Raw genomic sequence first — 13,490 nt, forward strand, 5'->3', positions numbered from 1 at the left:
GAAACCTTCAGCCAGACTGCCCCTGTGCGGCCAAGCATGGCAGGGGCACACACCACGTGGGGGAATGTTCCAGGAATGCATCCAGGTGACTCTCCCCTGCCACATCTGGGTGGAGTGCCGCTGCTGTGCTGCTAAAACAAAGCCCCTCCGCCCCGAGGCCAGGTGCAGCACGCCCACCCAGGTACCAGGTCCCACAAGAGCCATCAACCCAGCTGCGCGCTGCCCCTCGAGTGCAGGCCCAGTGGGAGTTAAGGGTCCCCCAGCCCGTTGAGGATAATCCTGAGTGGCAATTCACCCTCTCCGTGAAATAGGCGCTGCAGCCCCGGGGGGTGCAAGAGCTCCTGATGAGAATGCAAAGGCTGCTGCAGCTGCCCGGGCAGTCACGGCCCTGTCTGTGTCCCATGCATTGCCTTGTAAAGGGCTGGGAGAGACCCGGAGAGCAAGGGGGGTGCTCTCTAGACACCCCCTTGCTATGAAGTTTCACTGTGCTGTGGGGACTTGGCCAGTAGGTGGTGCTATTTAACGGCCAATCACATCCCAGCAGCAGGCGATAACTGAAGGGCGGTTTTAGGCCTGTTGTAATGGCTGCAATAGAAATTCGCCTCCCCTCCTTGACTCCTCATGCAAATACCCTGGGTGGGAGAACACGTGGGGTCTCCTTAGCAGGGGAGCCATCCCCCAGGCGTGTCCGTGTAGGAGACGGGTCGTGCCATGGCCTTCAGACAGCGGCACAAATTCCAAAATGTTGGAAAACTGAAGTTGGAGCAAAATTGGTGGCATTGTGAAGGATCCCTGCTGGGGACCGAAGTCCGTGTGAATCCACAGACAGAGCTTCCCCCACAGGGCTGGAATAGCATCCATCCCGCCCCAGACGCATCTTGCAAAACTCGCAGCCACTGTGTTCTGGGCATCAGGATACCAGTGTCCCCTCCTGCTTCTCCCCCTTCTTCCTGCCTCCAGCCAGGTCAGAACCGAGCTGTGGAGCAGAGAAGATGGTGGGAGAACAGGCCTGTGAGTTCTGCAAGGCAGGATCACCCTTCTACAGTATCATGCCCAGTGCTGTTCGATTTCACATGACTCCGGTAACGCTCGCCGGCCTGGCACTTTCCTGGGGAGAACGAATGCCCCCTACGCTCGTAGCTCTCAGAGTTCAGGAGATTATCCTGATGTACGGCCTGCATTGCTCTTTGCTTCATTTCATGCCCTCTCTCCAATGTACCACAGACAACAATCCTCTCCATCCCTCGGGCGTCACGCCCTCCACGCAGGGCAGTCCTTCACATTGAGGTGGAGGTAAGCGAGGTCTTGAGAATCCATCCTCCTAGGGGAGCTGCTTTACACACGGCCTTTGGTCAATCCAACATGGGAAGCGACTGCTTCCACAGCAGGGATACCTGCTCGGTCAGTTACAGATATTTCTTACATCATAGGATTTGTTCCAGAATTGTAATAGGTAGCGATGGAAAAGGCCGGGTAGGTGAGATCTCTCCTCCTTTAGATACCACCTCAAGAACCATCCATCTATGACCTACCATCCTCCCAGTACCTACATTCCATGGCAACTGTAGCATCCCGGGTGGAACAGTAGGACTCATGACTAGGGGATGTTTTGATGAGGCTGCTGGACACAGAGAAACCAGGGAGCTCTCACAGATTTCTTGCTCCCAGAGGGACTAACCTGTGCATCCCAGCGTCCCCACGCATCTCTCCAAGTCACGGCCTTGTCTCTGCAGCCGAGGATGGAACTGCTGACTGCTCCAGTGTCAGCTGCCCGGCCGCTTGTGCTGTGTTGCAAGGCAGCATGCCTCACGTGGGCCATGGCTACAGATCACCCCAGGTAGTGCTGCGAGCTGAGCGAATGTCGAGCTGTTAGGGGTCACTCCAGGGGTCGCTTTGTTCAAGCCCTTGAACAGAAGCCAGGAATTTGCAGAAGCGTCCAGCACCATTCTCACGGGCCTTTCTGTGCCCAAAAAGACCTTAGCAGGGTGAGAAGTGCTGCTCTCACCCAGAGGTGGCTGCATTTCAGTGGCGGGGTAAGTGATCCTAACATATTTCAGTTCCAGGCCTAATTCTACGGTCACCCTGGTTTTACATGGTTTAACTCAGTTAATTTCAGCAGAGTCATTCCTGATGGACACCAGTGTGTGAGAGAGGAAAACTGGGTCCATGGGCTATAAAGTGCTTTGGGATCCTTGAGGTTGGAATGTCTGATGTAAATTAGAGAACATGGATTTCCTTGCCTGATGCTTTTGGTGTGTTCAACCAGGGGGAGTAAATCCTCTTTCCCCACCTCCCTGGGGGCACTCATACAGGTCCAAGGTAACATAAAGAAAGAGCCTAACAAACCTTCATGCTTCAGGGCATAAACCAACTTCTCATCATGGGGTCAGGAAGGAACTATTCAGGAGGGTAGATTATCCCCCGTCTAGCCTATTGCGAGGTTTCTGGCATTTCCTTCAAATCCAACTGGGCAATGCATTCGTTCCTCAGCAGCCCAGGTGGCCCCAAGCCCTACAATCCCTCCTAGCTGTTGAAGTTGTAGCCTGAAGGAAACCAGAAACAGTTCTTGGGTTGCTGGGCTGGAGTGTTCTCTGTGACTCTCACAGTGCCCTTTGGTTAGGGGTATCATTTGGCAGGTGCTGGCATTTCAATCACAGCAATGACCCCCTGCCCCAATCGATAGCCTTTCCATCCTCAGGAGAAGACAGGCAGCAGCAGCCAGAAAGGCGGCTCTTGACTCCCAGCCCCAGAGCCCATCCGTATGTCTGGCCAGTGGCTTGCCCATCAATGACACTGTCCTGTTAGAGCGAGTGGCTGACGAAGCCCAGATCAGGCACAGCCATTACACAGTGCACTCCCCTTCCCACTGAGGCTGCAAGGTCAGGCTCTAACCCCTGGTGGGTTTGCAACCCCTGCCTATCACAGGCTAAGTGATGCCTCGGAAGTGGTTGTCCTGCTCTGCGTCTCATCAGACGCTTCTTGACTAGGATTGTTCATCTGTCTTTCCTGCTGTTGCTCGCCTCCTGGTTAATTACTAGATGTCTGCAAATATGGGGTGCCTTGGATCTGAGTCCCGTATTATCTGAGGATGGGTGAGAGGAGGTTACTTGAGTTTCTGGATTTGGCTCATTGCTACGTGTTTATTCAGCATACGACTTCCCCTCCTGCTGTCTCTGATACACTCTGATGGTTGGTTCCCCGCATGCTGCTGTTGAAGTCACACCTCGGGAGGCTTGTTAGTGGCTTAACCTCCTCCCTCCCCCTGATTTTTCCTGTCTCCTGGGTGAATTCTCCAGCACCACGAGGTTCAGTTGGCCCAGACGAGCCTCCATCCAGAGACCCACTCGGGAAGTTACTTTTGTTCCTGTGAACATTTTTGATGGAAGTGACAATGTTTTTCTTTTGCTTTTTATCAAAAATTGTCTTCCAAAGCTTTTGGGTTTCCCTTGAAAATTCGCAAACCAAAAAGCCTTTGGGGGGTGGGCCCTAAAAGTTGGGATATTTGGTCACTTTGGGGTTTTCAGTGAAAGCCGCCGAAATGTCATAGAAAACCAACATCTCCAGTGGAAATTTTCATTGTGACCAAAAAGCCACTTTTCGGGGCGAAAACATTTTGAATGCAAAACTTGGGCCCGCTCTGACAGCTTTGGTTCCCTCTCACCCCACGAGGCTTAAACCCATGTCTTGCGGGAACCTTGTCACTGGGGTAGTCACGCTCTTCAGGCAAAGAGAGATGCAACCTAGAAATGGGTCTTCCCAAAACCCTGGCATGATCTAGATCCACATAGGCCTATCTCAGACCCCGTTAATCAGCCCCAGGAAGACAGAGGACTTCGCTCTCTGCCATCTGTCTATGATCAAGGCAAATATGATTGAATCCGACTGGGGAAATTTTCCTGCTCTGAAGAACTGGCTGGCAGAGTGCTAATGGGGAGTTAGATTGATTTTCCCCCCAGGCTGCTCCCAGCCTGACCCTTGTCCATTGCATCATCACAACATCTGGATATAGCTGTTGCTTTGGCTGCAGGCTGCTGGGCTGGCAAGCTGGGTGCTTGGCTTTCACTTGCCGTCATGGATGACCCCCCAGCCAGCCTGGATCTGTTCAGGGCTTTTAGGCCCCAGGGAAGGAAGTTTTGAAGAGGTGACTGTTCTACCTAGAGAGGTGCTGGGCCAGAGCCAGAGAATTCCGGGCACCTTTGGAAATTGTCACTCAGTTGAGACGTGACGGGAAGGTCCAGTGGCAGGAAACACATCTAGGCCTCCCAGAGGTGCAGAATGAGAAGTGTCCGCCCCTGGCTCCCTGTGTAACTTACATTGGCCACTTGGTGACAGATGAGTGTTCTAGATCTGCCCAGGTGGCGTGCCCCTGCTGCACTGGCCAGGGACCCAGGTGTGCAACGGCATCTCAGCGGGCAGTAGCAGTACCACAGGCATGGGGAGGGCCAGCAGCAGGAGAGTTAACAGGAACGTCTGGACAGGATCCCAGGCGAGTGCTGAACAACCATTTTTTAAAGTTACAACAAATAACTTTAATTAAGTCCCGTGGCAGTGACTGATTCTGGGCACCGGCCCCTGGATCTGGGGCATGGTGTCACGGAGTCACCGGGCGATGCTCTGGAACTGCTCCCCACCAAGCCAGTCAGGACTTTGGGGAGCCTCCTCTCCCTTGGAGCTGACTTGTTCAGGGCAAGAAGCTCACACAGCTTCACCTCCTGGGTCTCTCCTTGGAGCATTCAGCATCCTCTGCCCCTCCGTGCGCTTCCCACAGCAAGTCCACCCCAGCGGGGTCCTGGGGAAGCCACCGGGTTCTGCACCCCCACTTTGCAGTCAGACGTGACTCTCAGCCAGCCAGTAAAACAGAAGTTTATTCGATGACAGGAACAGGGTCTAAAACAGAGCTTGTAGATACAGCGAACCGGACCCCTCGGCTGGGTCCATTCTGGGGGGGCAGTGAACCAGACCCCCAGGTCTGCCCTCCACCCTTGACCCCAGCCAGCTCCAGACTAACAACCCCTCTCAGCCCCTCCTCTCTCCTCAGCCCCTTTCCTGGGCCAGGAGGTCACCTGATCCCTTTGTCTCCAACACCTTCAGCTGGCACCTTTGCAGAGGAGGGGCCCAGGCCATCAGTTGCTAGGAGACAGAGGGTCAGGCATTTAGGTGCACTGGCCCTTTGCTCTGCCAGATACTTAAGAACTGCCATGGGGACACTGAGGCACCAACACAGTATTCAGAGAAAACATTAAGAACTTTCCCAGTTCGTCACATCTCTCCCCCCTTCCAGACCGAACTGAGCGAGGTCACTTCAGCCAGTGACCTGGGGAAGTTCGAACCCACCAAGGTTCCCATGGATGCCCCAGCATCTCTCCCATCCCTTGGTGTGAGTTACACCAGGACAGTCCAGTCTTACGCCCTCCCTTAGGTCGGGTGTGCTTGATGGCACTTGCAGACCGCATGTGGGAAGGTTTATGCAGCCCACACCCTTTGCCACCCCAGTACCCCTGGGCTTCAAGCTGGGATTGGGTCTTTTCCCAGCACTCTGGTCTGTGATTCAGGCTCCCTTGGTTAAGAGCCCCCATCTTGGCCTTTGCCAGCTCTGAGCTTGGGCAGCCGCTTCCCACTTTGTGGCCCAGACACAACACCTCTGCCGTCCCCCCTTGCACTTTCCAGCTTTTACCATCAGTCCCACCTCCTTGAGGCAGGCCAGCCCTCTCTTCACCTGGGACACCTGTTCCTCCCAGGTCTGGCTAAAGATGCACATGTTATCAGTGTCTGCCAGGGCCAAGTTCTCCATCCCTCTCAGCTTGTCTAGAATCTCCCCAGGCCTAGGCATGGGGTCGGCATCGGACACTGTGATGGCTTTAAGCTTCTGATAGCCCCCATAAAACCAGATCATCCTGTCTCGCTTGGGGATCAGCCCCACGGGTGAGGCCCATGGGCTGTAAAATGGCCGGATCCCATCTAAAGCCAGCATGTCCCTGACCTCTCTCTCCAGGTTCTGGGCTGCTTTCCCAGTGACTCTGAATGGGGAACACCTGATGGGGAGATTGTCTCCCACCTCAGGGAAGAGATTCCCCCGGGGGTCTTCCCCCTTCTTCATCCAATCCTCCCTCTTCAGGTTCAGGGGTCCCCTCACTCTCCTCCCATCCAGCAGCTCGAAAGGGAAGAACCCTGTGGATTCCTGGGGCACCACCAGCTGCCTCCCGATTCCCCCCAGTTCTACTTCCCCTTGGGGAGCCCATTTCTGGTACAGGAATCCCTTCTCCTGCAGGACTCTGTCCCTGCAGCCTTCCCCAAGGGGGTTTGCAGCGCTGTGGCCAGCAAGTTCCTTCAGCTTCTCCAAGGAGGGATCCCTCTGCAGCTCAGTCTGGGATTCAGCGGCTGGGGCAGGGAGTGGGACCTGCTCCCTCTCACTGGCTGGACCTGGGGTCACAGCCCCCCTGAGCCCTGTCCCTGGTAGCTCCCTTCCTGCTGTGGAATCACTTCCCAGCAGCACGTCTGGACCAGGCAAACCTGTTTGGCAGCTGACCTGCCCTGCCCGGGTGTCCCCCCACTCAGCTGGGATCTCAGCTCCCCCCGTGCTCAGCGCTGCCCTTGCTGTCCCAGTGGGGCCAGGCAGCGAGCTCTCTGCTCTGGTCCCAGCATCAGAGCCAGTGTGAGCCCCCTCTCCGGTGTGCAGGGGGGCAGGGAGCATCTCTCCCTCCCACTCATCCCCGGGGTGCTGGTTACAGGTAGGCAGGTATCCTGAGCCCAGCAGCCCCTCCCCCCTGCCAGCCAGGTCATTTGCATTTTCACTGACCATTTCCATCCTAGCCAATTGGTTCCCTGGATTTGAATTCAAACCCTCGGCCGTTACAGGAGCGGGGCCTGGATCCTGTCCCAAGGGGAGACAGTCACCCCCCAACAGGGCCTCCCAGCCGATATCCTGGAGAACCCCAACTACCAACCAGCCCAACCACTCCTGAGTCTGCACAGGGATCCGGGCCATAGGCAGGGTGAGGGGCTTCACCCCGGGGAACTTCACCCAGGTCCCACAGCCCCTCAGCATCTGCGACTGCACCACCACAGTTCCCTCTGTCCCAGGATCTCGCCACCCCAGGTGTGTTTCCCCACTGACCCCTGGGCAGCCCCCTATGTCTCTCCGCTCCACTATCGCCAGTCCATGCTGCTGCTGCTTCTCCTGCAGCTTTTCCTCAGGCTCTTGCTCTCTCTCACGGTCCTGCTCCCATCCCATCCGTCTCCGATCCCCTGATGGGGAACCCAATCGCGAAGACTCTCGTCTGATTGGGGACCAGACTCCCGGGGATGCTTGGCTGATGCTCCAGCTGCTCTCAGATCCTCTTTTAGCCCCATCAGGGCCAGGAATCTGCTCCTCAGAGCGGTGCTTCTCCTCCAACTGCATGATTAACTGTGCCTTGGTGAATTTCCCCATGTGTAACCCTCTCTTTGTGCACAAGATCACAATATCCTTCTCAAGGAGATGGTGATAGGCCATCACTTCACCGTTCCCAAGTGGCTCTGGACTCACAGGCCTGCGTGCTCTTGGCTCCCCCATGGTTTCCAGGAAGAACCCCTGGTGTGCCAGACCTTCTCGTGATCACCACCTCTTTGCCAGGGTCGGGCTGCAGACTCCTCCGCCCCTGGGACTGCTCCTGCAATCCCCAGGGGAACCCTGTTACTGCAAAAATCCTTCTCTCTCCCAGGGTCGAGCGGCAAGCTCCTCCGCCCCTGAGACTGCTCGCTGCAGTCCTCAGGGGGACCCCGTTACTCCAACAGTGCTTCTCGCTGGTCACACACTCCCAGAGGTTAACCACCCCCTGAAACCGTCCCACTCTGAGCCTTCAGCACGCCTGGTCCTCATTATCCCTCCTCTGTTTTACTGCTCCCCAGTCACTTACTGCAAGCAGCGCCATTCTTGGGGTGCAGTACATCCCACCGCTGCCACCAGTTGTTATGGAGTCACCGGGCGATGCTCTGGAACTGCTCCCCACCAAGCCAGTCAGGACTTTGGGGAGCCTCCTCTCCCTTGGAGCTGACTTGTTCAGGGCAAGAAGCTCACACAGCTTCACCTCCTGGGTCTCTCCTTGGAGCATTCAGCATCCTCTGCCCCTCCGTGCGCTTCCCACAGCGAGTCCACCCCAGCGGGGTCCTGGGGAAGCCACCGGGTTCTGCACCCCCACTTTGCAGTCAGACGTGACTCTCAGCCAGCCAGTAAAACAGAGGTTTATTCGATGACAGGAACAGAGCTTGTAGATACAGCGAACCAGACCCCTCGGCTGGGTCCATTCTGGGGGGCAGTGAGCCAGACCCCCAGGTCTGCCCTCCACCCTTGACCCCAGCCAGCTCCAGACTAACAATCCCTCTCAGCCCCTCCTCTCTCCTCAGCCCCTTTCCCGGGCCAGGAGGTCACCTGATCCCTTTGTCTCCAACACCTTCAGCTGGCACCTTTGCAGGGGAGGGGCCCAGGCCATCAGTTGCTAGGAGACAGAGTGCCAGGCATTTAGGTGCACTGGCCCTTTGCTCTGCCAGATACTTAAGAACTGCCATGGGGACACTGAGGCACCAACACAGTATTCAGAGAAAACATTAAGAACTTTCCCAGTTCGTCACACACGGGGCAGGTTATTGGCTCTTTTAATGTTGAAGTGAATTTCGTGCTGGTGAAAGGGGCTGGCGTTGGCGCCTAAGGACAGGGACTGCGACCTGCTCTGTGCACTGCATGCCACCATCCCCCTGCACAAATCATGCACCTGAGTTCTCTTCCCACCAGGGATCGCTTCTGGGCATGACGGAGGAATTCACCTCACCTCACCCTCCGAACCTCCAGCTCCTGGCTAACACCGGGCCAGTCCGGCTGTAGTTACACGGACATTACACTGGATCAGGATCCATCCACTCGCCAGCCTTTCCTGAGACCCAGCTGCCCCGTTTGTGACGGCAGGGCCAACCCTTGGTCATTAGCGATCTGAGCTGGATTTGAGTGAAAAATTGTGAGTGGAAAAAATTCCACCTCCCCTCCCCTGCCCTCTTAAGTGCACAGCTGGCCGGCAGCGCCTGTGACTCACAGGGCATATGTCAGTTGTTTCCTCAGCACCTAACAAGCAATAAATAAATAATTGCAGGAGGAATGTTTATCTCCTAGACTCAGCTGGCGTGTTCCTCCTGCACGTTTCCTCTGCTTGGTACGTTGTGTCTGGTGTCTCAGGCCTGTTTAGAAACCGATCGCTTCCCGAGAACTGGTGACTTGAGAACAATCCTTCCAGGAGGATCAAAGACACCCGGCAGCTCCTTTCAGGAGACAATGACAATTCTCCCTTGTTTTGATTGACCCTCGTTCGGTAACGGATTATGTTTCTACTGCCTTTGACTCACAACCCCAGTTAGGGACCCACCAATGCCACAGTTTTGGCTGACGGGCCTGTCTGCAAAGGATACAAAGTGCTCGGGTTCCTTCATTGCTTTTTAATGCCCTCTGCAAAGGACCTGGGCCGGAGACGGCAATGGAGCAATAAGGAAGATTAAAGAGCCATGTTTTCTCCACTGCTCCCCAGGAACAGGCTGGCGCGGCGAACGGTAACTGCTGCACACCGTGTGTTTGGGGACGGCGGAAGGAGAAGAGCTAGTGTGACGGGAAGGGTTGTAATCACAAACCGTTATAATACAGGCCTCCCAATGCCTTTCCATTTAGCGGCTCTTCGCCTCGGTAGTATCTGAGCCCCACGCACTCACTAATAGATTTATCCTCACAGCTAGGATGTATTATCGCCACCTTACAGACAGGAAGCTGAGCCACAAGGACGACTCGGGGGATGTCTACCCTGCTCCCCAAGCCCACACTCTGACTCGGGTCTGAGCCCAGGCCCCCGTTCCGTCCACACACACGTCAGTCTGACTCGGGTCACTCGGAGCCTGGGCCCTTGGGCCCTTCTGGGGGGGTGGGTCAGAGCCTGAGTCCCGCTGTGACGTGAGTCCAAACCCTGTCAGTTTGCAGTGTGGATGCAGCTCAGGCCTCAGCCCCAGGTCAGGTCTTTGTATGCAGCATGGCTGTGTTCGCCCAGGTGTGGGACCCAGGTCCAGCAATTGTAAACCAGGGTTAACAATGCAGTGTGGACACTCGAACACGGGCTTGGAAACACTGAATCCCCCAGACCCAGGCGTGGTGTGCACTGCAGACCTAGCCTGCGTGACTTACCCAAGGTCACCCTGGACATCCACAGCACAGGCAAAAACTGAACCTAGCTCTCTCAGATCCTGCTCCAGTGCCCCCCCGCCAGCCCATCCCACAGGAGCTGGGACATTGCTCAGCCCGACACTGGTTCCCAATGAAGACTTGGCCAAGGCACGGCAAGCCTCTTCTCCTGTGCGAGAGAGACCAGCCGTGTGTGACAGGGCTGGCGGAGGAAGATACACGTGTCCCAGGAAGTTGGATAGCTACAGAGGCTGATGGTTCCTGTCACATGAGTGGGACCTGGGTGGTCAGACCTAGTGGCTGGAGCAGGCGTCAGCTCCTGGGGGTCAGAGCCGGAATCCGAGGACAAAGAGTGAGGCAAGTCAGGAGCGAGACTGGAAACAAGCAGGAGCACCAAAAAAACAAAACAAAACAAATCAGAGATATACCAATCTCCTAGGACTGGAAAGGACCTTGAAAGGTCTGTGAGTCCAGCCCCCTGCCTTCACTAGCAGGGCCAATTTTTGCCCTAGATCCTTAAGTGGCCCCCTCAAGGATTGAGTTCACAACCCTGGGTTTAACAGGCCAATGCTCAAACCACTGAGCTATCCCTAACTGCAGCCAGGCAGGTGGGGTAGTCAGTCTGGCTGCCTGTTGCAGGCCAGCTGCACTTATTAGATTGCCCACTGTCCAGAGCCTGGCTCTGCTGCAGGCCTTGGTCCCCTGACGGCTCCAAGGCTCTCCCTCCTCCCTAGCAGCTGGGAAGGGCTGGGGGTGCCCCAATATACTCTGAGTGTCTGGCAGTTCCTAGTCAATATGGCAACCTCCTGGTCGTGGTAGAATGTGATGGTCCATCGGATCCAGCCTCCAGGCCCTCGTTCCTCCTTTGTAAGTAATGAGCAGAGCTGGGTGGGAAATGATCCTTTCCCCCATGGGAGGCAGTGAGGGGACAGCTCTGACAAGGTGGTCTGGGGTTTGCAAAAATCCCCAGCTCTGAAATTTTTACCTCAAATCTGCCAACGCCTGGTAGGGTTCATTGACCATTTGGGATGAAAATGGAATATTGTTCTTTAAGCACCATTTTCCATCCAAAAAAACCAACCCATCCCTTCCGGCGGGAAATGTTCAGCCAGCTTGAATAATCGAGTGTGAGCCTTAGAGCAGCTGTACAGAATGTCAGTGGAGACACAGGAACCTGCATCACAATCCACGGTGCATCTAGCACCACCTCTGGAAATAGTAACACACCCACGCACCCACCCTGCTCTTATATTAGTGCTTGGCATCCATAGCTCTCAGAGCTGGTCAGTGTCACTACCCCCATTTTATGGTGGGGGAAACTGAGGCACAGAGCAGTGAAATGCTGCACAGGAATCCTATGCCAGAACAGGGAATTAAACCCAGATGTCCCAAGTCAGAGCCCTAACCACTGAACCATCCTCCCACTCCTCTCTCCCTGCTCCTTCAGCCCTGCCTCCCCTTCACCACAAGGCCCGGCCTTGAGCTGTTGCCATCAGCCATGGATCAAACTGTTTTAATCTGGGTTTCTGTTCCAGTTCCGGCCCACCGTGCTGGCTCCCTCCTCCCCTTCCTCCCCCACCCGTCAATTAATCATACCCGTTATTCCTGACGGCTTGGAGAGAGGCCTGGGAATCGGGGGGAGGGAGGGAGGCTTTTGGAGCCATCCCTCTAATGAAAGGCGCCTCCGCACGGCCCATTCCGCAATGTAATGCTGGGGGAGAGGCCCAGCCCGCTCCAGCTGGCTCCTTCTCGGGGAGTCACAGGCTCGGCAGACGGCTTCACGAGCCAGTCACTTCCCCTCGTCCCAGCCGCTTCACTTCAGAGTAGGTCAGCCCGCTCCGGCACCTGCTCAAGTCCAGGGAAAGTCTCCCCAGGGTTTCAGGGAATGTCCGATCAGGCGCTGGGTTTCCTTCGACCTCCAGCAGGTCGAGTCGCAGAGGGAAGGTGGTGCTGGGCCTCTCAGCCAAAGTAGAGCTGATGGCCACCTTCTCGGCCAACTCACCAGGGACCAAACCCGAGCTAAAAGCATGAGCTAAAGAGCCAAGGCTCGTCAGCTGGGGTTGGAACAGCCTGCGGATCAGGCACGGGGGGGGCGGGGGGGCCTGTAACACACACCCCCCAGTGGGAACATTGCATGGCCCACCAGCAGGAATGTCTCCTCCCTAGGTCATCACACGGCGCCTGCCTGGGACCGTAACATCCGAGCTGGGGTCAGGATACAGGGTGTGTTTCCAGGGCATGAGACTGGCATAGCTGGGGCGGGCTGTGGCAGCACAGAGGGGTGAGGCAAAGTTCTGGGGGGAGCCCAGGGCTGGAATAGCTGGGGGGCTGCGGGCTGGGATGGAGGAGCCGGGGGGCTGTAGGTTGGGATCGAGGGGCATTGGCAAACTCTGGTGTGCGGGAGTCCAGAGCTGGCGTAGCGGGCGGGGGGGTTGGGATGGGGGGCCCGGCAGGGCTAGATGTGCAAAGACAATCTTGCAGAGCACCTGTGCACACCGACCCTTGCTTCCAGCCCTCGCCTTCCCTCAGATTGAATCACATGAGGTTGCTAGGCAGGGGCCAGAGGGGGAGTGGGGGATTAACTCACAGGGGCTGTGGCGTTGTTCAGCGTCCAGCCGTCATGCAGAACTGCAGCCACTGTTGACTTTGGCCCCCCCCAGCCAGGATGAGGAGAGAGGCCCAGGGCTGGCCCAGCCGCTCTGACTGCAGGAATTTTGTTCCCCTGCCAGCTGCACACAAAACCCTTTTATTTGCCTGGGCGGGTTTGACTCCGGAATTGTCATCTGCTTCGGCTTGAAAAACCTCCCAAGGTGCTAGAGAAAAGCAAAGCTCCAACCAGCACCAACAGCCGAGTCGCTTTCCCGGGGGAGACTGTGGAGCCAGCCCCTGCGGCGGACCAGGACTGTGGGCCCAGTCCTGACTAGCGTCAATTCGGAGTAACTCCACGGAGCTCTGGAGTGGCTCCAGGTTTACACCACTGTGGCTGGACTCCGGATCTGGCCCAGAGCTTTCACTCTGGTCGTCCTCAGGCAAGTGCCCTGTCCCTGAGAGCTTGGCTGGAGGACACTGGGACAGAATTTGGCCGGGCAAAAGATTCTGCTGTTTGGAAACTTGAGGCCTCACACCCCTGCTGCTTGTCTTCTGCCGTGACAGCCGCAGCCCAGCTCCCCACACCTTGCCCGACGGCGCTAGTCAGAGGGAGGGGCAAATTTTCATAAGTGCAAGGGGCTGGGGCATTACTAAGTCTCGCGGTTTGATGGTAAGTCTCATGATGTGGGGAGGGGGGTTTTGCTTAAAGCCCAGC

This window comes from Gopherus evgoodei, chromosome 7, assembly GCF_007399415.2.
Source record: "Gopherus evgoodei ecotype Sinaloan lineage chromosome 7, rGopEvg1_v1.p, whole genome shotgun sequence".
Taxonomy (NCBI): domain Eukaryota; kingdom Metazoa; phylum Chordata; order Testudines; family Testudinidae; genus Gopherus; species Gopherus evgoodei.